General features: G+C 44.5%; 1 protein-coding gene across 3 annotated transcripts in view; it reads right to left on the reverse strand.

The window, feature by feature from the left end:
* RALY (RALY heterogeneous nuclear ribonucleoprotein) overlaps nt 1-21023 on the reverse strand; it is an 80793-nt gene extending 59770 nt beyond the window's left edge. The window contains exon 1 of one of the 3 annotated variants that reach the window (XM_032858862.1): nt 20804-21023. The gene's annotated coding sequence lies outside the window, so the exon portion shown is untranslated. Of the gene's footprint in view, nt 1-20063; nt 20237-20803 lie in introns of those variants that run through there. The other 2 variants (XM_032858865.1, XM_032858863.1) reach the window with 2 other exon arrangements.
* Between the last annotated feature and the right edge of the window lie 4766 nt (nt 21024-25789).

A 25789-nucleotide genomic window follows, 5' to 3' on the forward strand; every position in this document is an offset into this window, starting at 1 on the left:
GTACTACAATCCCTACAAATACCCAGTCATGAGTCCCTTCCCCCTCCTTGCACAGGGCCAGTTCAGAAACCTGACTCTACACTCCATGCAGGAGGAAGTCCTCCCATTGATCCCAAATGATGATTGATCTCTCCCATTACAGCCTGCTCATTCCTTAGGGACCTTGGAAAGGAGATGAGAAAGCAAAACCAAGCAGAGCATCTCCCCCCACCCTCTTCATCAATGATTTTAAAGAATTTCCTCCAGTCTTTGAAGGGCTCCAGGGAGAGGGCCTGACCTCCAGTTCAATCTGGAGAAAGATAAAGGATCGCCCTGGTAGAAAACACTTCATCAGCTTGGAATCAGTGCTGCAAATGCTCAGAAATCTAATGTAGTACAATACAGAACACACTATGTGACATAGAACAGCCAAGTCATTTCACTTCTCTGAGCTGCAGCTTCCTTTTCAAACCTATCCCAGTAGGTTGTTACAGTAGAAGAAATAAACATACAAATGGGCTTTAAACCAGTATTTAACACTTAGTAGGTATTCAATAAACGAGAGATGAGGAAAACATATCAAAGGGGGATACAAGTTAACCATTTCTCTGCTGGGGCAGCCCTGCCTGCTGGTCCCAAGGAACAAGGCTACACCAGAATTGTGCCGACAAGTGTAACCAAAGCCACTTCATGGTAATCAGATTCTCCCCAGCTAGGAGCACTCTAACCTCCTCCCAGGATTCCCCTGGCCTGGCTGCAGGCCCATTATTTATCCATTTCTAATCAGGACCTGTGTCACTGCTTCTGACAGAAGGTCAGGGACTAGGCTGCCTCTGCTGGTCTCTGGCCAAAGCCTGAAATGCTCTGCCCAGGGTAGACCCAGAGAGCCACCACTTTGGTAAAAAAGGATACCAGACTGAATTCATCATAAAGCAGCATAAAATTTTAAGAGATGAAAGGGTCCTTGGGGCACCTGGATGGCTCAGTTGGCTAAGTGACTGCCTTCAGTTCAGGTCTTGATCCCAGGGTCCTGGGATTGAGCCCCACATCAGGCTCCCCGCTCAGTGGGGAGCCTGCTTCTCCCTTCCCCTCCATCTGCCGCTCCCCCTGCTTATGCACTCTGTCAAATAAATAAAATCTTTAAAAAAAAAAAAAAAAGACACATTTAGGATTTACTTAAAGAAAGGAAGGAAGGAAGGGTGGGTCAGTCCTTTATGAGCATAAGCTTTGTTACATTACAGGGGAGAAAGCAGAAGTCCAGAAAAGATAATTTGTCCAAAGTGGTACAAAAAAGATAATGCACATGTTACCTCTATTTCTTTCTTCTTGATAACTGCTTCCCAACCTGGCTACACAACAAAAGACTCTGGGAACTTGTTAAAAATATAGTTATCTGGGTCCCCCCCCCCCCGAGAGAACATGATATGGAACATATGCAGTGGCTCTCTTTTCCTAAGTTATATGATCATATTCCAATAAAAGTGAACCCTGAAATCACAGGACCAGTTTGCACCTAGGTTCAAATCTACCTTGGGTCATAATAGTGCCATTTTTTTTTAAATTTTTTAAAAAGATTTTATTTATTTATTTGATAGAGATCACAAGTAGGCAGAGAAGCAGGCAGAGAGAGAGGAGGAAGCAGGCTCCCCGCTGAGCAGAGAGCCCGATGCGGGGCTCAATCCCAGGACCCTGGGATCATGACCTGAGCCGAAGGCAGAGGCTTTAACCCACTGAGCCACCCTGGCGCCCCAATAGTGCCATTTAGAAGTAATCCTCTGTTGTCTGTCCCAGCCTTCCCTCACCCCAACCATAACAAGGTTATTCTAGGGGCTTCAGAAGTATCTGTCATAAATGGTTCAGACTTTTAACAGTCCACTAGTGTGGCTGTCAGCAAAGACAGTTCCTTTCAAAACTATAATGTCTCTTATGATGAAGATTAGAAATACCCAAAGAGAGGCTATGTAAAGAATAGCAGAAGATGGTGTGGTATTGAGTGTGAGACACAGAGCATGGGGAGATGTGTCTGTGTATAGGGAAGGACTTGTGTGGATATGTAAGGAAACGGTGTGGTGTATATAAAGCTTGCAGATACCTCCGTAACACATACAATTCTGAATAGTTGGTTAGAAAACAGTGGGATGGGGGTATTGGAGGATAAACGTGTGGGTACATGGCAAGAGGAGGGAGTAGGTAACTTGAAAATGTAAGGGAGAGAAGCAATGTGTGTACCTTTGTGACTCAATTTTGTGTCTATGTATTGCAAAGCATATGAACTTGTAGGAACAGGAGAGGGAGTATGTGTGGCCTAGACACTTGATGCATGAGAAAACAGATCTATGAGCATCTCTGACTCATCCAGCCCTAGCTTTGCCTGAAGGCTCATACCACTCAAGGGCAGGCCTGTCTGCAGAAATTTCTCATTAAAAATGACGTTATGACAGCTACTAAAAAAAAGAAAAATGATAACAACACCCCCAGCATCGTGGGAGGTTAAATAAAGTCAATGCCAATAAAAAACAACAGACACATAAGAAGCAATTATGCCACGATTATTTTTCAGCTTCACAAGGGGAGGTGCTTATTTGAAGTTAAATATTGTATAGCTGATCCACATCTCAACCCAAAGGACTGGATTTCCTGGGTAACTTGGGAAAAAGGGCAAGAAAGAATAAAGTAGGTAGAGAAAGTAAAAAGTAAAGGAAAAAAAAATTTTTTTAATGGAAGAGGACTGGAGAAACGAGAAGATGAAAGAAAGGGGAAAGGTTGGGGGGAAAAAACAAAAATAAAAGGCAAGCAGTCTGTAAGAGATAGGAAGAAGAGAAGGAAAGAAGAAAGAAAAAAGGTAGAAAAGACAGGAAAAGACAATTTCCTTTAGGCTGGCCTAGAAACAGCACACACTCTAGCAGGAATTCTGGCTAAAGGGATGGGTAGTGTAGGTGGTGAGGCCTCATCTCTACACTTCCTCATTGCTTTTAGTCCAACCACTGCCTCCATCTGGAATGTTCTTCCCACCATCTTTGCCAAGCTTTTCAACTTCTAAATCTTCAAGGACATTTTCAAAGGCTACAGCTTTTAGAAGCTTCCAAGATTTCTCCCAATTAGAAGTTAGCTCTCAAGAAGTCCCATAAACTTCCACAACACTTTGTCATATTTGACCTGTAGCATTTAACATTCAACTTTACACCAAGGTATCAGTACACATACGTTTCTGTTATTCATTCTCCAAGTACTATTTATGCCAGGACTATTACAAAGACACTAAGAAAAGAGGTAAGTAGTATACTGTTCCCTGGCCCATAAGATCTTAATTTCATGAATGAGAGATTTGGGTGTGATACAACAGCAGAGTACAACTACAGAACTAGAAGCAAAGTGTAAAGAACTCTGCTTATGGAATGACCATGGAAAGCTTCATTGAGAAGATGGCATTTGAAATGCTTTGAAAAAATGAACAGGAGCCTGTCTGGTTAAGGGGGCAGGGAGCAGAGAGCTTTCTACTCAGAGAACAGTCAAACAACAAAGTCATTCTGAACTGAGCAGGAACACGGGGAACAGTGGGTATTACCATGCTGCTGACAAAAGGCAGCACAGTAAGGTGGCATGAGACTGTATGAGCCTTGCAGCCAAACCCAGAGTTGAGATTTTATCCTTTCCAACCTGGGGTGAGGTGGAGAATGGAGACAGTTCAAAATGTTTAATCTCCTTTATTTAGTTGCCCTACTTTAGAGCAAGTCCCCTCAAAAACCCTGCAAACAGGTCCAATCCCAGGCTCTGCCTATTACAGAGGCATTATAATTTCCCATGGAGGAGAAGGGCGGCAACAGTCAGAAAAACAAGGAATAAAAGGGTGGGGGATTAGGGGTTGGGGGGAAGTGATGCACAAAGTAGGGCAGTAGGGTCAAGGAGAAAGTAGCTGGAGGAGAGGAAACAGAAGAAGCAGGAAAGCAAGAGGAGAGAAAGATCTTGGCACTGAGGTTTCTTGTTGCTGAGCTGTCCTGTGTATCTTTCTAGGTAGAAAAAATAAGGTCAATCTGATGCTAGTGACAGAAATAGACCCTCTGCACTAAGACGGAGCACATTACTAAACGCCACCTCAACCGTCCTTTGCACAAAATGACAGAGTTATGCCAAGAAACGGAGTTTGCCCCAGCTCTACTAACCACTCTAAAGTAGCCAAAACACCTCGCATGCCCTGAAAGTGTGTGAGGCAGAAACACCAAATAAAGGTCTGGAGTTTGACGCAGGGCCTGCCCAAGACCTCAGAAAAGTTCTGCTTCCTTCCCTGGACCTCAATTCCATCCGCAAAACAAGGGTAATAAAGGTGAAGCTCTCTTAGGGGTTAAGATAGCCTATGAATTTACAGAATGTGTTTCCCACAGAGGGTGATATGCAATATGGGAATTTTCCTAACCTACCAAGGCATAACTTCATTCTTTCCACCCTGAGCTATGACCAGTATGAAGCCAAGGAGAAGTCAAACCCAGAATGGCAGCTGTCCCTGACACTATCCTCCATTTGGCCCTGTCCAAAGTCTAGTTCCTTGCTCAGACCTGTTTATCTCCTAGGTCACAAACAGATGCTCAGGCCCAAAGATGTGTTTTGTCTGACCCACATAAATTTGTTTAAAAAACCTTTCAATTAATTGCTAACATTCCAATCAGATCTCATGTTTTTGGTTTTTTTGTTTTTTAAGATTTTGTTTATTTATATGAGAGAGAGAGATCACAATAGGCAGAGGCAGGCAGAGAGAGAAAAGGGGAAGCAGCCTCACTGCTGAGCAGGGAGCCCGACATGGGGCTTGATCCCAGGACCCTGGGATCATGACCTGAGCCAAAGGCAGAGGCTTTAACCCACTGAACTACTTAGGAACCCCAGATCTCGTTTTTAAAAAGTTAGTTTTCTTGCTTCTCAAAAATATCAGAGTTCTTAGGGCACCTGGGTGTCTCAGACGGTTGAGCATCTGACTCTGGGTCTCAGCTCAGGTTGTGATATTGGGCTCCCAGCATCAGGCTCCTCGATCAGCAAGGAGTCTGCTGGAGATTTCTCTACCTCTGTCCCTCCCCACATTGTGTGTGCTCTCTAAAATAAATAAATAAATAAATAAATAAAATCAGAGTTGTGGCAACCCTAGACCCCATGGGATAAAAGTCAAAGAGCCTACTGTAATCCTGTAATTTATCTAATGCCTTCTCATCTTTAAAAAAAAATCCATACCAACATGATTTAATGAGTAAACTTTTCAATTACCAATTATATTTACATTAATTCACCTTCAAAAAATCTGAGTACATTGACACTTCAGGAAGATATGTTTTATCCCATGATTTCATGTATCACCCAATATGCACCCAAGTGTCCCATTTTGAGAAACTCCTACATAGTTTATCTACTCACTCAAAACATACTTAGGTCCTATGGTAGGGACCAGGAAAACAGTAATTAACAAGACAGGCATGGTTCCCGCCTTTGTGGAGCTCATGGTCCAGTAGAATATAATGGAAAAAAGCCATAGAGTAGGGAGCACAAAGGAACACTAAGCTAAGGATCTCAAACAGGGACCCGTCTATAAAAGGAAAAGGTTTAATTAAGACTTTGCTGCTGAAAAGTCCTTTCCAGTTCAAAATTCTACTAGCATCACAAGAACTTAGCCCAATATCTTTTTTGAGTTCCTAACACTTATTAGCTTCCTCCCTTTATCTGGGAAATCATGACCAGTTGTCATGGAAATTACCAAGATGCTCCACATACAAGATGATGTTACAGTAACTGCAAGAAGCCAAAAGGAACAGGCAACAAGAAGTCACTCAGAAAAAGTCACCTACTTTCAACACACAGGAGTTGCTGCTCATTACAGCTAGGTGGGATAAAGACCAGGGACTAATTCCTAAGTAAAACAATTCTGTATTAGAGGTCATGGTTTCTTTCATGAGGCACTGGGACCCAGCTTCCATACCCCATCCACCCCTGCCACACAAACTTGTGAGTTTTAGAGATTGCAAAAAAAAAATGCTAATTTTACAAGGACATGGTTCACTGAGCCTTGACTAGTTTGTTGTCCTTGTGAAATCCTAAGACAAGCCAAGAGACGGACTTACCAGCCAGTAGGGATACCAAAGTTTCTAATAAAATAAAGATAATTCATCTAGTCCCAGGGGACTAAGAAGCACGGTAACTGGGCAAAATCCCTCCAATATTACAGAGTTCCATCTAGAGCAGGGTTGGCCCAAAAGGACCAAGCAGGTAGCAAAAATAAGCACAGCTGATCGAGAGTTTTGAAGAAAAAAGTTCTAGTCTGGTGGTAAATGGCAATTGGCACTAGACTTGGGTATCGCAGAAACAAAAGGAAATGGTGAGGGCTTTGACAAACTTGAGAACAAATATGCCCTATCTAAAGAAGCCAAGCCAAGGGGCGCCTGGATGGCTCAGTGGGTTAAGCCTCTGCCTTCAGCTCAGGTCATGATCTCAGGGTCCTGGGGCAGAGCCCTGCATCAGGCTCTCTGCTCAGCAGGGAGCCTGCTTCCCCCTCTCTCTCTGCTTGCTGCTCTGCCTGTGATCTCTGTTTGTCAAATAAATAAAATCTTTTAAAAAAAAAAGTAAGCCAGCCAATAAGACAGGACGTGAAATAAACAGAAATGAAGAACGTTAACTCTTTAACAAAAGCATTTTTGCCAAACTAAGCTGGTAATGCAGACTTACCCAAAGATCAGAATCACATCCTTGTGCCAAAAAATAAAAAAAGCCAAGCTACAAGCTTCTTAAACATGGAAAAGACAGTGCACAAGGAGTCACAATACAATGAGTCCCTGGTAGCGGGCTCAAGGAGTGAACTCTTCCATAAAACAGCAGGTGCTAGTCCCACTTCTGTGAATAGGAAAATTGTTCCAGCCCCTGATACTTCCTCAAAAAATCCTCCTCCCTCTTCAGGAGGAATCAGTCAACCTCATAGCCCACACCAGGATCTCCACTGAAAGGCAGCCCTAATATCCGCAGGCTGGGGTCCAATTCAAAACAAAACATAAAAACACTGGTCAAGTCAAACAAAGTATGTATGCAGGCCAGAAACACCCCAAGGGGCTGTCAGTTTGCAATCCCTGATCTAGAGGATAAGATTCTCTGACTAGGGGCGCCTGTGTGGCTCAGTGGGTTAAGCCTCTGCCTTTGGCTTGGATCGTGATTTCAGGGTCTTGGGATCGAACACTGCATTGGGTTCTCTGCTCAGAGGGAAGCCTGCTTCCCCCCTCTCTCTGCCTGCCTCTCTGCCTGCTTGTGATATCTGTTAAATAAATAAATAAAATATTTGGGGAAGAAAAAAAAAAAAGATCCTCTGACTAGTTCTGAACAGGAAGGATTTAGGAGTGCCCTAAGGATGCCTAACTTTTGTCAGAGGAACACTGCTTTTCCAAGGAGCTATCCAGGGTCCTAGACCACTTGGCTTCTGAGCTTTAGAACCCACGATTCCACAGCCTTTGGCTTAATCAACTGCCAAAAAATTTTTTTAAAGATTTAAAGATATTAGGTACCTAATTACATGCAAGGCACTCTAAGGATACAAACACCCTGAACCTTACTTCTCTGGACTTTTGACTTTACTACTTACAGCTGTATGTCAGTCTGGACCCAGCGCCAACTATCTGCCACCCAAATTACTACAGACTCAAACCACTGCTCTATATACCACATTCACTCCTATATACCACATTCATTTTAATGGCTTGGCTAGCCAGTAAAATGAAGGCTCAGCAGCTTAGTTCCCCTCAGAGCGATATCTTTAAAACTCTTGTCCCTGATTTCCACAACTCCAAGTTCCTTTTCTTTGCAAAAGAGCACAACTGCCCCATTAGGGTCAAACATCCTTGGCGTGAAGAGTACAATGCTAAAGGTATGCTCTCCCCTGAATCAAGATGGCATTCCCGTGCTTTACTCCACCATTATTCTATCATCCCCAGATTTCCTCAGCATTTCCATAAAAGCAGTAACACCTATGCCAAACAGAAAAGAAGAAGAAAAAAAAAAAAAAAAGACTAGCTGCCCTTGAAACAGTAACTCAATCCAAGGAGGGAAGGTTTATTGTTGGAAAAACTTTGTTTCTTATTTACCAAGTCTCTCAAACTAGATTTATGAACAGGGGAGAACACAACAAAAATGGTTTTTAGAAAAAGGCACCTGGCAGCAGGGAGGAGCATGGCATGGAAGAGGGCAAAAAAGGATGCAGGGAGGCTAGTTAGGAAGCTCCTATAGCCTCGCCATGGCCAAAACAGGCTCCATGTCTGAAATAGGGTATGGTCCTACAGTCCCTAGCTATCTGCTCACTGAAGACAGTCTTATTCATCTGAGCATCACCCTCAGCATCTGGTACCATGCCATCATCACGTGGTAGGCACTCAAATGGTCATAGATATATAAACCACCAGTCCTGTGGAAGTTCTCAGTATACATATCAAAGAAACTAAGGCCCAGAGAACTTAAAAGTGATTTGTCCAAGCTCAAAGATTGGGTGAGTGGTAAAAAAGCAAACAACACAGGTTTTGGAGGCAAGAAGGTCTGTGTTCACATCCAAGGTAGCTGTGAGGCCATGTGCAAGTCACCCAACTCAACCTTTCTCAGTCTGTTTTCTCATCTGCAAAATAAGAATACCTATTTTTTTGTAGAGCTGCCATGAGGATTAAGACATACTGCCCCCTAGATACAACCACCAATTTACAGGAAATTCAGAACACAGAAAACTCTACAGGAAAAACCCAGTTACTTCAACAAATAAAGGTAACAACAACAAAAACAGAAGTGAAATTACAAATTAAGAGACTTAAGATATGTAACAACCAATTAAAATGTGTGGATCTTACATGAATCCTAAGTCAAACTAAAAACAAGATTGTGACATTTATGAGATAATTGAAAATTTGGACACAATCTGGATTTTGATGGTATTAAGGAACTGTTAATTTTATAAGGTATGAAAATGGCATTGTGGTTGTGTTTCATGTTTTTTGTTTTGTAAATAAACTTTACCCCCAACCTGGGGTTGGAACTCAAGACCCTGAGATCAAGAGTCACATGCTCTCCTGACTGTGCCAGCCAGATGCCCCTGTGGTTGTTTTAAAGTCATCCTTTAGGGGTGTCTGGGTGGCTCAGTCGCTAAGTGTCTGCCTTGGGTTCAGGTCATGATCCCAGAGTCCTGGTATCAATACCTGCATTGAGCTCCCTGCTCAATGAGAGGCCTGCTTCTCCCTTTCCCACTTCCCCTGCTTGTGTTCTCTCTTGCTGTCTCTCTCCATCAAGTAAATAAATAAAATCTTTAAAAACAAAAACAAGTCATCCTTTAGAAATATACTGTGAAATATTTTAAGGGCAAAATAGATTAGCTGAGATTTCCTTCAAAGCACAGGAAGAGGAGAAGCAGGTAGAGGTATAAACAAAATATGATTGTGAACTGAAGCTAAGCAATGGGTATATCATGCTTCATTAACCTATTCTGTCTACTTTGTGTATGTTTAAATTTTTCCATATTAAAAAAGAACTGGTGGGGCACCTGAGTGGCTCAGTGGGTTAAAGCCTCTGCCTTCGGCTCGGGTCATGATCCCAGGGTCCTGGGATCGAGCCCCACATCGGGCTCTCTGCTCAGCGGGGAGCCTGCTTCTCCCTCTCTCTCTCTGCCTGCCTCTCTGCCTACTTGTGATCTCTGTCAAATAAATAAATAAAATCTTAAAAAAAAAAAAAAAGAACTGGTTAGGTTTAAATCCTGGCAACTCCATTTACTAGCAGTGTGATTATAGGCATATGTCTTAACCTCAGAATGTCTCAGTTTCCCATCTATATAATGAGGATCAACAGAACCCACTTTTTAGGGATGAAGTGAGAATAATTATGTTTTTATATATATGTATATAGACAGATTTATATATGACATATAAAATTTATGTAACATGTAAATGACAGAAATTTAAACAAGTTTTATAATACATCATTTATAAACATTTCTATATACACAAACACACAGTTTAGCATATAGAAACTTTGAATAAACATCAGCCCTGTTAGTATGAACACAAGGTACAAAGCATGGTATCTCAACACAGTGGGTACCCAACACATGGCAGCAATTATTAATATGAAACACAGACTTGGGTGTAGAACCTAGGTTCAGATTTTTAAGTACTCAACTAGTCTCCTTGACAGAAAGCCGAAATACCCTCTGGTAAATGTCCCCAGTGGCAGCTCTAACATCCCCAGTCTCTCCTGACAAATACCCCAGGATGTGACATAGGATCGAGACCAGACTAATGTTTAACATGGAAGTACTGCTCTCTGGGAGCAGGCAGGGCCACCTATTTCCCCCAACCAGGTAATTAAGGTCCATTTTCTAATATTTACTGATAGAACAAAGAGGAAAGGCTCTAAGAAATGATCAATGTTCACGCCAGCCTTCAAAGTGATTTGGCAAAAGTACAGAAAAAAAAAAAACCACCCAGCTAGGGTCCACCCAGCAAGATAAAAGCTGACAAAGAAATGGCTATTTTTCCCTGAGCAAATATACAAGTAATAGATGAGCTCTGAGAGACTAAGCTCTTCAGGTTTTGGCATTCCCCTCTCACCCCCTCCCCCTTCTTTTAAGAGAAGACAAACTCTCAACATAATTCAAGTATGACTGTTCATTGGATTAATTTATTCCCTGAAATGATGTAATTATGGGCAAAGAGTCATTCTTAACCTTCTATCCAGTTTAAATACAAATCGGCTTAGGAACAGCAGACCTTTTCCACCTGCTCCAGAAGGCTATGAGAAGGCATCACCCACCCTTAAAGTATGAGACACATCCTCCCCACCCTCAGCTCATTAGCAGGAATAGGGATGCCACTCAATTTAGTCATTCATGTGTTTCTATTCAAGATGTTCCCGTCATACAGAATGTCCTCTCTCCATCTCTACAGCCTAAAATCTCCTGTGACCAAACTTTCTGGGGAAAAAATGGGAGGAGAAAAGGAGAGGGGCACAGCTACTGAGAAGGGATATCTGGATGCTGCTTCTGGATAGTCTGGGAGTAGAGTCCAGACACAGAAATACTGGTTCACAATTTATAAGCATAACCAGACAGAATATTAGAATCTAAGTGGTCCCAGATAACATATGGTCACTATCTTTTTCCTACAAAACCCAGCAAAATGCTCACACCTCCGTAAATATTCCCTGGGTATCCCACCCCCACAAATGAAGCAATCTCTCCCTCCTCCGAAATCCCAATCCCTTTACCTCTTTATGGTACCTGAGAATTCCTAACATGGTTCTTAAAACTCATTTTTGTAACTACGCACCAACCAGCAGGACTTAAAATGAAAAATACAGACAATGCTAAGTGCTGACATGGAGCAACAGGAATTCTCTCACATACCAGTGATGAGAGTGTGATCTAGTATGCCTCTGAAAACTGTTCGGCAGTAACTACTAAAGCTGAACATACACCCATCCTGTGACTTGAGGTTGCAAAACACTAAATGCTCCCCTTGAAATTTTTCCTAGCCTTTTGCCTCATCACTACTCCGGTCTCTAAATGCTTCCACCATTCTTTTCTCCAATCCTAGAGGTTGATTCAGACCACTCTTCCTGATCATTCCAGCCCAAAGAGATCTCCCCTTCTATGGAAAACTCTGCCATTTACCCATTAACTCTGACAAATGACTCATGTATTCACATATAAATTGCATCATCTTGTTTTATAATGTACCTTTTTACGTTTAGTAACATTATCTAACTTGCTCCTCACAGTAACATTGTGAGGAAGATATGAAATATTAACCCCATTTTTATAGATGACAAAATGGAGGTTCCAAGAGGAAAAATGACTTATTTCCATTTACCTGGCCAAATTAGTACCAAGTAGTAGGAGTACACCTTGGTCTTCCAAACCAAGCTATCTATACCAAACTGCCTTACTGTTAGATACATATTCATGATAATCTTATCTCCCCAAAGAGACCATAGGTTCCCTGAAAGCAAGAATATGCTATACATGTTTACATCCCTCACAGCCCCAAGAAGGCACTAGGTGTGCTCCCGTTTGGATGGCTGATCTCAGTATTGTCCGCAATACTTCAAGAACAGGCATAGGCATATTTCTTCTTCTAGACCTCATAGGCAATGCTAAACTGTTGGGAGAAATTATGAACACAACACAGCATCCCAACAAACTTTTTTGAGTATAGGGACCAGGAAAGAGGAAGATCTTACCCTTCAAGATCAAGGTAAATTCAACAGTCCCTCCATTTCCCAAAGGCTCTGTGCTGCAAAATGTCAAAGTTGGCTGACACGCACAGTGGCAGTGGGCTTCAAGAACCACAATTTAATCACAACTCATAAGTCACAAATTGAGCAAATACCAGAAGCCACACCTCAAATAATTTACTTACACTCAAAATAGAAAACTATTTTACTTCAAAACTGAGTATAATAAAACTTAAAATAATTCAATAGGAAACTTAATTTTCTTCCTTCCTAAGTAAGAACCTAGACAATATCAAATCTTTCTGGAAGCCATCCAGAGAACTGATGTGAGGAGAATAGGGAAAGCACTAGGCAGATATCGAGACACCCAAACCTGAAGGACAGTGTTGTCCCCTACCCTAACATTCTTCACTCTATACACTGCATGTGGGACACCTCAGCAACAGAGGATAAAGGGAGGCAAAATAAAGGTGGGGAGGGCACACCTGGGTGGCTCAGTTGTTTAAGCAGCCAGCTCTTGATTTTGGCTCAGATCATGATCTCAGGGTCCTGGGATTGAGCCTCACGTTGGGCTGTGCTCAGTGGGGAGTCTGCTTCTAGACTTTTTCTCTCCCTCTGTCCCTCCGCCTGCTTGAGTGCAAGCTCTTTCTCTCTCCCTCTAAAATAAATCTTTCTAAACACTGGAAGTCATATTCAAACAGGTCTCCTTGCCCAGTGATACATCCATCAATTCTGCTATTTCTAGTCTGAACCCTCAACCCAAATTTCAGGAGTAAGAAAGAGCTAGGATCTATTGTACTTCTCTGTCTCCCTCTCAAAACTGAAAGTAATTGAGGGCAGGAATTATGTCCTGCTAGGTGTTTATGTTCTCCATAGAGAGAACACAGCAGGTACTCCAAATTCCTAGAAATGAATAACTGAACTTTGAGATGGAAAGCAGCTACACAAGCATAATCACACTACAGCAGCTAGGTAACCTATTTGGCATGGTAACTCTACCAAGCCCCTAATTTTAGTAAGAGCGGATTTTAATTGGTGTGAAAATCAATTTAGAATGAGTCTTTAAGGTTTGAAGAAAAGATATTCTTATGTTCAACTGATTCAGGCATGGCTATCATTATTATATTGACAACACTGTCGCTCAGTGCCAGATTACAGCTATCTGGAAGAACAAAGTCCCAAAGCCTTAAAATGGTCTGTGTAAGCATGGAACATTTGATGTCTCAATGCAACATGATCATACTTCGAGAAAGGAAACCCAGACCTAGAGAACTAATGAGTTATGAAAATGATTCTTTTAAGTCTACTGCTGAGCTTGCTTTCACTGGCACAAAAAATTAAAAAGGAAACTAGAAAAACAGATCAACAGATACCACGCAAACAATTCCTTTAACTAGGCTTAGTAAAATCCTTAATAAAACAAAAAAGGACAACTGCTAAATACCAGATAAATGCCTCTAGAATGAAGAAAACCTGGCCAATAATATTAAGCTTATAAGCCTGGCCTTCTAAAAGAGAATACTTACTTGGAATAAAGCAATGATTCTTACCTTGACAAATAAACAGAACTATTCACTCTCCACAGATGGCATTTCAAGGGCCAGGTAACCTCAGCAAAGGTATCTATCTCATAAGCCTAAAGCTCTAAGGAAATGCAAATTTTTAGTCTAGTGTTTTTCCAGTCCTAATACTGTTTGGGCATATTATAGTGTGTGTGTGTGTGTGTGTGTGTGTGTGTTTAATTTTCTCTTTATTCTGTGATTTTAAACAGTTTGCTAATTTTTAAAATGTAATTTTTTTGTAGTCTTATACTTCCAAGTTTGTCCATGGGACCACAGCTCCAAGTTTATAATGGAAATCAGCAGACAATTTGATAAATTCATTCCACAAGCAATTTTTCAGCAATCTGTCCACTCTAAAAAGCAATATCCATCTGTTTATATACAGAAAGTTATCTGTGAACCCAGAATTTAGCCCTCTGACATACTCTCAATGCTCTAGCAAAGCCCCTTCTCCTTCCAGAGATGAATTCTCAAGCCACTAACGTAAAACTGGAAATTCATACAATTAAGGGGAAAAAAATCATTCAAAATTATCCAGTCCATCCCCATTGTTTTAGACAGGAAGACTGAGATCCCAGAGAATATTAGGTAATTACAATTTATAGGTCTTTACCAAGCATCAAATGCCTGCTATTTCCCCCAATGGAACCACACTGGGCATGTTGGGGAGAATGGCCAGACTTGCACTTTGGTCAGTGGAGCACTCCAAATACAAGTGTCTAAGCCTCAGAAAAATCTAAGTATTCAACCACAACCTCCCTCCCCTTACCCCTTCATGTAGAGCAAAGGACAGTGGACAGCCTGAATGCCTTTTTGGGAATATAAACTAGAATCTAGTGATATTCCACCCTTCCTCCCCACTCTATGAGGTACAGCCCATTTATTCACATCAAGTCCATTATGAAGTAAAAGACACTAAAACCAAGGAAAAAGAACAGGTTTTAGAAACAGAAAAGATAACTAATAATGATACTTGGGCAGATGCCTATCTCTAGCTACTCACTTAAGCAGGGAGACGAAACTGAGTAGAGAAGGACCTCCAAACTTCTCCGGCTCCGACCCTTTTGGTCTTTTACAAAACTTCAGGGAGGTCTGAGATGATTTTATGATGAAATGAGGCCAGCCAGAGAAGGAAAGGAGTTGGCCAAGTATACAAACTGAGTTAGTAGCAGGAATCAGACTGAATGGTCCTCAGGCTCATGACTACGTTCCCAGTTTATCCCACTGCCCCCCCTCTCTCTAATTCTGAGTCTAAAAGCTGTACTCCAGGGGTGCTTGGGTGGCTCAGTGGGTTAAAGCCTCTGCCTTCGGCTCAGGTCATGATCCCAGGGTCCTGGGATCAAGCCCCGCATCTGGCTCTCTGCTCGGCCAGGAGCCGCTTCCTCCTCTCTCTCTGCCTGCCTCTCTGCCTACCTGTGATCTCCATCTGTCAAATGAATAAATAAAATCTTTAAAATAAATAAACAATTAAAATAAAAAATAAAAAAATAAAAGCTGTACTATACCTCAGGTCTGAAACTATTGGGTAGTTGTAGATCAGCAGGCTAACATTACTAGTCATCTTCTCCCCCTTCCAGTTACACATTTTATACATTAAGCTAAAACTGAAAAAAAAACTAGGTTTCTATAGACATTCATGTGAAAAATCCTATCTCTACCCTTTCCCCTACCATTGCCTGGGGCAAAAAAAAAAAAAAAGAGAGAGAGAAAGGAGGAAAGAAAATGTCTCTCCAAGAGATACACTATCTAAACCATCATCTAGAATCATAAAATGTTATTGCTAGAAGGGACCCTTGTAGTCATGTCATCATTATTTTCTATCATTACTGGTAGAATATCATAGATGAATAAACCTGGACCTTTGCCATCTGATGAAAAGACTAGAGTACAGAGCAGGGTCTCCTGACTTGTCCCAACAGAAGTCCCTTGTGGTCCCTCTCCATCCTGTCCCTTCCTGACCTGCCCCACCCTACCCTCTACCTCCACCACTGTTATCTAAGCTACTGAGAGCTGCTGCCTTTTTTAATACAAGCTCCTGAAGCTACATTTTATTTACCTTGTTTTCCCAGTGCCTAGCAGGCAGTAAACACAGGTGACTTAGAGAGGGCCACATTAGCAGATGGAAAGAATCTCAGTACCAAAGGGCATTGTCTAGGAAAAACATAAGCCTTCCTTGGCTTAACGTAAGCAGTCTTCAGGGTTATGCAGGGCCTAAATGCCTGGGATCTAGTATGTCCTCCGTTTCTAAACTAGTGTTTACATCATCTAGTTTAGCCAGGAATAGTTACCAAATGTGTTGCGCAATACTGTCCCTCATGCATGCCCCCACCCCCAACCCTCCATATGGAGAACTAGATCAACAACTAGAAGGTAAAGGAAAGCAGACATAAGACGATCCTGCATGAGAAATACACCTCCTCTCTTATGTCTTCACCTCAATAAAGAGCATCCCCATCTACAGAACTGCACCAGGTAAAAGTCTAAGAAGTCATCCTTGATGACTCTCCACACCAGTAACTGTTATGTCTCAGTGCTCAATTCCTTCTACATATACACATTCTTCATTTGAAACACCATCATCTCCTACTTGTATTACCACAACAGCCTCCTCCTAACTGGTCTTTTTGCCCATGGTGCTCTAGTCCTCCAAACCACTTCCCAAACAGGTAGCCAGAGATATCCTTCTAAAATGCCCACAGGAGCATGGCCCCCCTCACCCTGCAATGAAGTCCAAATTCCTCAACTGGGGCAACAAGGCCCTCTCATCACTTGGCTTCTGCTCTACCTACCTTACCAGTCTCATCTCCTCTCTTGTCACATTCACCCATCTTTTGCTTTATGCTCCACCCAGGAATCTTGAGCAACGAGAGAGATGTATTTAACCCCTCTGGGTCTGCTCCTCACCTACAGAATAGGAATAACAATAGTATGTACTCGGGTGGTTATAGGAAAAAATAACACGTGTTAAATGCTTAGAGTAGCACCTGATATCGGAAATGGCCAAAAGTCTCAACTATTACCACCACCACCTCGAGACGTGCTATTCCTTCTGCCTAGTCTTATCTTTGTCTCCTCCTCAACTCTCCAAATATCTTTTCCTCCTGCCTTATGTCTCTATTTTTCTTGAGATCTGAGCTCAGCCAACTTCTTTGAAGAAACCTCCAAGGCTGGGTTAGTTACCACTCATCTAGGCTCTAATAGCATTTATCCCTATTCACAACACTTCTCACATTGCCTGTTTCCTTGCCTGCCTTCCCCGCAAGGCTGTATAGACTCACATCCCACCCAAGCTTAGGACTGTGCATGGCAGATGCTTAATAATTTTTCTGTAAATGGAAAACTTTCTAATAATGAAGTGTCCAATGGAACCGAATCCCAGCAAGTAGCCAATTCAAATGTTGGCCAGATGGCTGGCTGGCCGACAGGGCTTTAAAAGCCCTTCAACTACAAGATCTTATCCAATAAACAATTCAACACATTCAGACCTCATTATCGCACTCAGGGGTTTGGACTTAATACATAGGTAATGTTAAGCCATCAGATCTTTAAGCAAAGTGCAACATGCTCAGATCTGTTTGTTGCCCTATTATCCATCTCTGGAACACCTCCCACCCCACCCCGCTGGTATCAACACAAAATTCCAACTACCTTTCAAAAACACCATATTCTACCATGTCCCAAACACAGAGAAACAGTCAAACCTAAGGAATTTTGTAAGGCATTTAACTCCATCTTAACCACCTGCAAGCAGCGAGTATTCACAAACACCCTCTAGGAACCCAAAGCTAATCCTTTTTGTGTGACTTTATGGAAAGAGGAGAGCAGAGAGAGTGCATTTCATAAAGGTAATCCATTTAATCGTCCTCTGAGTAGTTCTGATCCAAGCTGCTGTCACAGCACTGCTATTCTTCATCACTGCAGCCTGATATGCCCAAACCCTGGATAGTCGGAAAGGCAGGTGCAAACAAGGCCAGGGTGGATGTCCTCTGTGTTCTATTTCAAGGGTAGGAGGTCTCTTTGGAAGATAAAAAAGGGGCAGAGATTTCCAGAAAAGGCTTCTGTGATAAGGAACTCCAATCTATAGCAAAAAAAGCAGGAAAAGAGCTTAGCCAGAGGTACCACTAGGCCTCAGTTCCAGCTCTGGGGCTGCATGCCACACCCTACTGCAGATAAGGACTAATCATTTTGCATTTACAAAGCACCCTGAGGTAAAGGGGGGCATTAAAAGTGCCAGCTTTGCCAGTCACTAAAGGACAAAAAAAAGGTAGGATTCCACTTATATGGGGTTCTTAAAGTAATGAAATTCAGAGACAAAATATGACAGTGGTTGTCAGGAGCTTCGGGAACAGGGGGTTGGTGTTTAATGGGTACAGATTTTCAGTTGGGGAAGATAAAGTTCTAGACAACAACAGTTAGTGGTGATGGGTGCACAACAATGTTAATGTACTTAATGCCAGACAACTATCCATTTAAAAGTGTTAAAATGGCAAATTTTACCTCATGTATGTTTTTACCAAAGAAAGAAAAGAAAAAGAAAGAAAAGAACAGAACAAAACCCACACTGGCTTCAAAGTTATTTTGTTTGAGGTTATCAATTACATGACCCTGAGCAAGTCATGTAACCTCTCTAAGCCTGTTCCTACCTCTGCAAAACAGGGATAATGATACCTAATTCAAACATTCCGCTCTGAGGAATAAACGAGATACCCCACAGAAAGTCCTTAGTCCAGGAAGTGGTACCCGGTAAGTACTTAATAAGTGTTAGGTATTATTTCTCCTCCTCCTACTACTACAATAAGACTTTCACAGCCATTTCTCAGTCTCCACACAAACAGCATCACAGAGCCACAATGAGTGGCTCAGTTAATGATGCTACATCAAATCCTCTGCCCATGAAAGGTGTCCTGTCCTCACCACTTGTTACTTTAGTGACTTACCAAGGCAAGTGCCCCGATCTTGCTGTGTCTCAATTCTCAATACAGCTGTAAAAAGGAGACTTAAAGCAAACTCTCAAGACCTCTCACAGAACTGGGTTAGAAATGGGATGACTCCAGAAGAGTACTATACACCATAAACAAAGTACCATATGATAAGAGTAATGACTAATGAGAACTGGTACACCTGTGCACAGAACCTGAACTCCTTTTAATGCTAAACCTGAGGCATGGAGAGAGGTTGGAACTAACGAACTTTCTCAAGATCTAAATTTACTCAGGATTCCTGGTCTGTTAAGGCCTGAATAAGTAATTTAGTGCCCCTTCCAAAGGTGTCAAGGGATGGCAGAAATAAAACTATTACTGGTCTGCAAACCAAAAGACTGGGAATTATAATTCTGATTCTGTCACTAAGGCAAATTTAGACAACTTACTTCCCCTTTCCAGTGCTAACAGGGTAGGGGGAACAAGGCAGATAAAAAAGACCAGATGGTAAAGACCCCTTCCAGGTGCTACATACAACTCCTAAATGCAGAATTTTGTAAAAAGGAGAGCACAACAGATCTCCAGACTGCAAAGAACAAATACAAAACATCAGAAGACTCCTTCAAGATGCGGCCCAGGAACTCGTATTTTTAAACATTCCCCATAAGAGAGATCAAACACACTGGAAAACTAGAAACTTGCCAAAGTTAATTTTAGTTCACTTTTACCCACTCTTGGTCTCATCTGAAAAAAGGAAAAATAAAACCCTATTTCAAGCAGGGAGTTGGAAGCAGTTGACTTGAGCCATTTCCTGCTTCTCCCTCCCCAAGCAGGAGCTAGAAATCTAAACACTATAGAGAACACAAAAGGTCTTGCTGGGGGGGGGGGGGGGGGGGGAATCCCACAAATAAAATAAAGGATAGACCTCACTATTAGGACTTAAGACTTCCTTGAGCCAAAAACCCAGAGAACGTCAGCTGAGATTGAGATCTGGAGTCCCCTACATTCATCAAATTCTACGGGGCAATACTAACAAGAAATTCATAGTCATTTCCTTCCCCTCGGACCTCCCGTATCCCCAGAATGGGATTTCATCCATAGTACAACGGACACTACCCTAGGAGTCAGGGAAAACGGAGTGACCCAAGGGTAAGTCAAAATCCTCTCTGCACTAAGGGATTACACAAGCTCACACTAAGAAATAAATAACAGGTACTTCTAGTACCACGGCTTTACACTTCTGTAGCTACTAACTGTGATTGGGAGCAAATTATTTTACCTCTCTGCGCCTTGCCTTCTGCTTTTGTAAAGGGGGATATCCCCAGAAGGCCGTCCTGAGAATTAAATAAGGTTTACTAAGTTCCTCGTCAAGTCCATTAAATGTTACCTGTTGGTATTAAACGCTTCTCTCACATACTAGTTCCCTAAATCCACAAACATCCTGCGAAGCGACTTTCTTTTCCCCATTTTAAGGAGGGGCAAACTGAAGCTCGGCTGCACGGTGGGGCTTGCGTGAAGTGCGGAACACCGCCCCAGCTCGAGGGCGCGTTATTGCTCCTGAGCCCCAAGGTGTGCAACGAGCCCAGCAACGGCAGCGCTGGGGGCCAAGGCGGCGCTGAGGCCCGTGGGGAGCGAGGCAGGTTTAGCTGTGCGCGCCTCGGGGAGCCGGCAGACCGAGCCCGGGAGGGGGAGCCAGAAGCCCAGACCGGGATCAGAGCCCGGGCCCGGCCCGCCCAGGCCTCCCCTGCGCGGCCTCCGCTCCTCTCCCTCCTCCCCTCGCCGGGCGGGGCGGGGCTCGAGCACAAAGACTTCAACTTCCGAGCGGGCGCGGGCCCACCCCGTCAACTCCTAGCCCAGGCCCGGCCCGCGAGGAGGAAGCGGCCAAGGAACGCCAGGCGGCCGGGGGCAGGCGCTGAAGGGCCGGGTCAGCGACACGGGGTTTGCTGGGGGAGGTGCGGGGGGGGGGGGGGGGGGCCGGGAGTTACTCCCGCTCCTGGGACGCCCAGAATGGCCGAAAAAAAGAGTTTCTAAAAATAGGCAGCAACCCGCGCGAAGAGGCTGGTGGCCGAAAAGGAACAAGGAACAGTACCCCGCACCCCTAAGGAGGCGCCCGTGGCCCCCACTCACCCGCGCCGAGAGGTCTGGAGGAAGCCGCGCGGCGCGGAAGGAGGCGGTGCCGCCGCACTCGGGGGCGGAAGGGAGGGAGAGAAGGAGGAATAAGGCGGCCCCAGCCGCGGCGTGAGGAGCTGAGCACACGCGCGGGAGTCGTCCCCGCCGCCGCTGCCGCCCCCTCAGCTTCTCCCGGCTGCGCCCGCCCTACGCCCGCGCCACTCGCGCGCCCCGCCGCACTGACAGCGGCGCGAGCCCCGCAGCCGCGAGTCCTTCCCTCGGCCGGCACCACTGAAGCGCGCGGGGGTGGGGGCGCCCCGAACGGCTTTCCTCAGCTTGGCTCCGCCCGCCGCTCCGGCCCTGGTCCTGGGCCCTCCCTCCCCACCCTCGCCTCTGTCTCCGGAGGAGGACACGGGGACACAGCGCTGGGAGTCCGCAGCCCCACCCTGACAGAGCCCGGCTTCCCGAGTGCACGAGCTCTCCCCACCCCCTCAGCCTCGCTTTGGAAAGGTCCAGAGCTCCGGCGGGGAGAAGAGGAAGGCGGGGCCAGGGCGGGGCCTTGACGGGGAGGAGGGACTGAGGAGGGAGCCTGGGGAGGCGGGGCTAAGGACTGGAAGGGTTGGGGTGGGAGAGACAGAGACTCTCCTACACCAATAAGCGAGCCGAAGGGGGGCAGGGTTGAGAGGGTGATGATGCCGGAGAAGAGAGAAGCGCAAAGCAGGTATGGAAGACGGTGGAGGCCACGCGGAGCCAGGAGCAGGGCTGCACTTGGAAGGAGAGGTTGCGGGTGGGGCTAAAGGGAGGCCTTGCCCATAGGAGGAGTCAAGGGTGGAGGGAAACTGAGGCAAGGCTGGAGGAAGCGGAGCCCTTAGAAGAGGGGGCGGGAGACGGTGCGGAAGAGAGATCCAGAAAGGAGGAAAAACTGAAGCGGGACAGAAGAAGGCGGGCCGGGAAAGAGAACAGGGAGGAGGGGGCCCAAAGGTGGCCGCTGTGGGGATGAGCCGGAAGGAGGCGTGACCAAGGGCGGGTCGCGAGGCTGGAGCTGGAGGTGGGCGGGGCCTGGAGATGGGACCCAAACACGTTGGCGGGGGGCGGTGCCCGAGGAGTGCGTAAGGGACGCAGTAGGAAGGAGCTCCAGGTCCTCTCAGTTTCAGGGAACCGGGTGGAGTGGAGGAGGATAGCTCCTCGCTGCTTAGTCTAGGACTGGGCGAAGAGGCCGCAATTGGGTTGGGTTTGGGGAGGACGTGCCACTCCCACCTACAAAGGAGGTTTTAAGTACCTTTACCCTTCTAGGGTGTCGGAAATGTTTTATAACCCTATCTGGGTCATGGTCCTCTCTCCTGAAAATTTCTCCTGCCGGAAACTCTGACCCAAATCAGTGTTCCAGCCTCCACGGAACAATCGGAGGGGCTTTCCAAGAGCACACGAAGACCATTGCCCTTCAGTCCTCAGCTATATAGACTTCCTTGAGGGCTGTCGAAAGTCTCCATGTGGCCGACCTGTGATTTCATGATTGTATTTTTCACATTGCTACCCCCAGAACCTGCCAAGTCCTAAAAACGGCAGAGTTTGAATGGAATCCTGGCCCTGCCACACCAACAATTACAACTCTGCTATGTTGTTTGATGATCTCCAAGTCTCCCTTCAGAGGAAGAAATCAAATTAGAGAGATAGTAACACTGAAGACCAAGGCCAAGAACATTCTTCCCCTGCCCCTTCTAACTCCGTTTAAATATCACCTCCTCAGAGAGTACTTTCCTGAACACCCCACCTAAAGATGTTCTCTAATTTGGACTCATTCATTTCCTTCATGGCATTTCTTAGTCTTGTCATTTATTTGGTCTGTTTGTATGTTTTTGTCTGTCTCCCCACTAGAAGGTAAATTCCTTAAGACCAAGAATCTTTGGTTGAGTACATCACTGTTACCAGACCTGGTGCAATGGCTGGTATAGACCTAATGTTCAATAAACACTTCAGTAAATGACTCAATCAACCCATTAAGGAATTGATCCCTGCCAGTCTCCTCTGCTCTGCTTCTGGCCACTCCTAGCCACTGGCCTCCCTCCCTTTGTACTGGCCTTACCATGTGTACTGGAATACACCACAGTCTCTCAGCAGCCTCTGCTATAGCATAATTCTCTCCTTGGACTGCTCTTCCCCTTCTGCCTAGATACCTCCTGTTCATCCTTCAAAACCCAGTGCCGGGGCAGGGGGGGCTCAGTGGGTTAAGTCTCCGCCTTCGGCTCAGGTCATGATCTCAGGGGCCTGAGATGGAGCCCCACATCGGGCTCTCTGCTCAGCAGGGAGCCTGCTTCCTCCTCTCTCTGCCTGCCTCTCTGCCTACTTGTGATCTCGCTCTCTGTGTTAAATAAATAAATAAAATCTTAAAAACAAAACAAAACTCAGCGCCGGAACCACCTCCTCTGAAAGACTTTCTCTGACCTCCCATCAGCCCCACCACCAGCTGTTCACCCCTCCCTGTTCATAGCCTCTATTATAAAACTTGCCTGTGCAGGTGATAATCCTCTTCCTGCTGGCACTGAGGATTATATTCACAGCTTCATAGGTCCTGACCTGCTCTCTGCTACCATTCTGACCTTATCCCCTCCTGAATTGCTTTTGCCTCCTCTTACTCTCCTCCAGCCACACTGGCCTTGCTGTTCTTCTGACATGCCAAGCATACTGCTAACTTCAGGGCCTTTGCACTTGTGTCTGCCTCAAATGCTCTCCTCCTCGAATGGGCATGGCTCACTCCTTCAGGTTTCCACTCAAATGTCACTTCCTCAGAGAGGCCTCCCCTGGCCCACATTTAAAATAGCGACACCATGGTGCACCTGGGTGGCTAAGCCGGTTAAACGGTTAAACGTCTGCCTTCAGCTCAGGTCATGATCTAGAGATTGAGCCCTGAGTTAAGCTCCTTGCTCAGCGGGGAGCCTGCTTCTCCCTCTCCCCTGGCCCGCTGCTCCCCCTGCTTATGCTTTCTCTCTGCCAAATAAATAAATAAAGATAAATAAATAAATTAGCAACACCCTGGAGTGCCTGGGTGGCTTAGTTGGCTGAGCATCTGACTCTTGGTTTTAGCTTAGGTCGTGATCTCAGGATCGTGACATTGAGCCCCATATCACACTCTAAGCTCAGGGCAGAGTGTGATATGGGGTTCTTTGATATTGAGATTCTTTCTCTCCCTCTCCCTCTGCCCCTCCTGCTGCTGGCTCACTCACTCTCCCCAAAATAAATAAATAAGTAAATCTTAAAAAAATAAAATAGCATCACCCTACTTCTCTGTACCCTTTCCTGCTGGATTTTTCTCCATAGAACTTACTACCACCTGAAATATGTGTTCATTTGTTTGTTGTCTCTTTTCTGTCCCCACCTTCCACTACATTTTTTTGTGATCTTCACAAGGACAGGGTTTTTATCTGTTTTGCTCATTCCTCAGTCTCTAGAATGAATATTTGTTGAATGAATGACTATGAATTAAATAGAGATGTGTTAGGAATACTCTGTGTTGTCCAAAAGAACCCCTGAAGATTAGAGCATGAAGGGAAATGACCTGAGGTCTTGAGATCAAGCCCCACATCAGGCTCCATGCTCAGGCTTGAGTCTGCTTGGGATTCTGTTTCCCTCTCCCTGCCCCTCTCACTTGTGTGCACATTGTCTGTCTGTCTGTCTCTCTCTCTCTCTCTCCCCCACCTCCTTTTTTTTCCTCTCTCTTTCAAATAAATAAAAATTTAAAAATATAAAAAGTTTTTTAAAAAATAAAGAATAGACTGATGATAGGAATTGTCTCACATGGTTATAGAGGCCAAGAAGTCCCATCATCTGCCATCTGCAAGCTAGAGCTCCAGCAAAGCCAGTAGTATAATTCAGTCCAAGTCCAAAAGCCCAAGTACCAGGATCAGTGATGTCCAATGTCCTGGGCAAGAGAAGATGGATGTCAGTTCAAGCAAAGAGCAAATTTGCCTTTTTATTCTATCCAGTTTTCAACAGATTGGATGACACCCACCTCCATTGGTGAGGGTGATCATAGTGTACCAGTTCAAATGCTAATCTCTTCCCAAAACACCCTCACAGACACACCCAGAAATGTTTTACCACCTATTGGGCAGGCCTTAGCCCAATCAAGTTGACACATAAAATTGACCATCACAACCACCACGAGGAAAAGCCAGCCAGAGAAATAAAGCCATCACAAAGAGGGCAGCACTAAGAAAACATTGTTGAAAAAATGAGCCAGAGACCTGATATAACCATACCAGAAGCTTGACCCACCTTTGGACTTTTCCATGAAACCAATATGTCTTTATGGTTTGAGTAGCTTTAGTTGGGGTTGTTGTAACTTGCAACGAAAACAAATTTCCTAACAGATGATAGGGTTCAACAGGTGGGGTACAATGCCTTACATTTTTATAGGGAGTTTGTTTACAGAATACTGGAGGGTATTCCAAATAAGGGGCATAGTAAGTATAAAGGCAGGAATGTAAGAGCTAGCACAAGGATGAGCTGAGCTGGGAAAGATGAGATATAAAAGATAGGCTAGAACTAGTATCTAGAGGAACTGGTTTCTACATTCAACTTGGTACATAGTGGGAATCACTGAAAAGTTTTGAGCTGAGGTTGCTTTAATATGATAATGTGTCAAGGTCAGAACTAACTTTAGAAGTAATCTGGTTCAACTTTGAGTTTTTTTATCTTCATTTCACAGATGAAAAAATGTAACACTGCCAATCTCTCACAGATGGTGGTAGGTAAAGGAACCAGGATTTAAACCCAGAGCCAGCTAAACCTCAAGGCATACATTCAACCTCTTCCTCTCCCCGCCACTAATTCTGCTTCGTGAGCTCACCCTGAATGGGTGGATCTCTCTTCAAACATTTGACCATGAGGTTTGTAGAGCTACCGGAGCTAGGATGAGGAAGATGGATGTGAAAGAGGGGAGAGTAGAAGGACCCACCGGGTATCTTCACTGGAGACAAGGAATGAAGGCAGATGAGGAAGACAGGT

The sequence above is a fragment of the Lontra canadensis genome, unplaced genomic scaffold (genome assembly GCF_010015895.1).
Source record: "Lontra canadensis isolate GAN:19392208 unplaced genomic scaffold, GSC_riverotter_1.0 scaffold16, whole genome shotgun sequence".
In the NCBI taxonomy this organism is placed as follows: Eukaryota; Metazoa; Chordata; class Mammalia; order Carnivora; family Mustelidae; genus Lontra; species Lontra canadensis.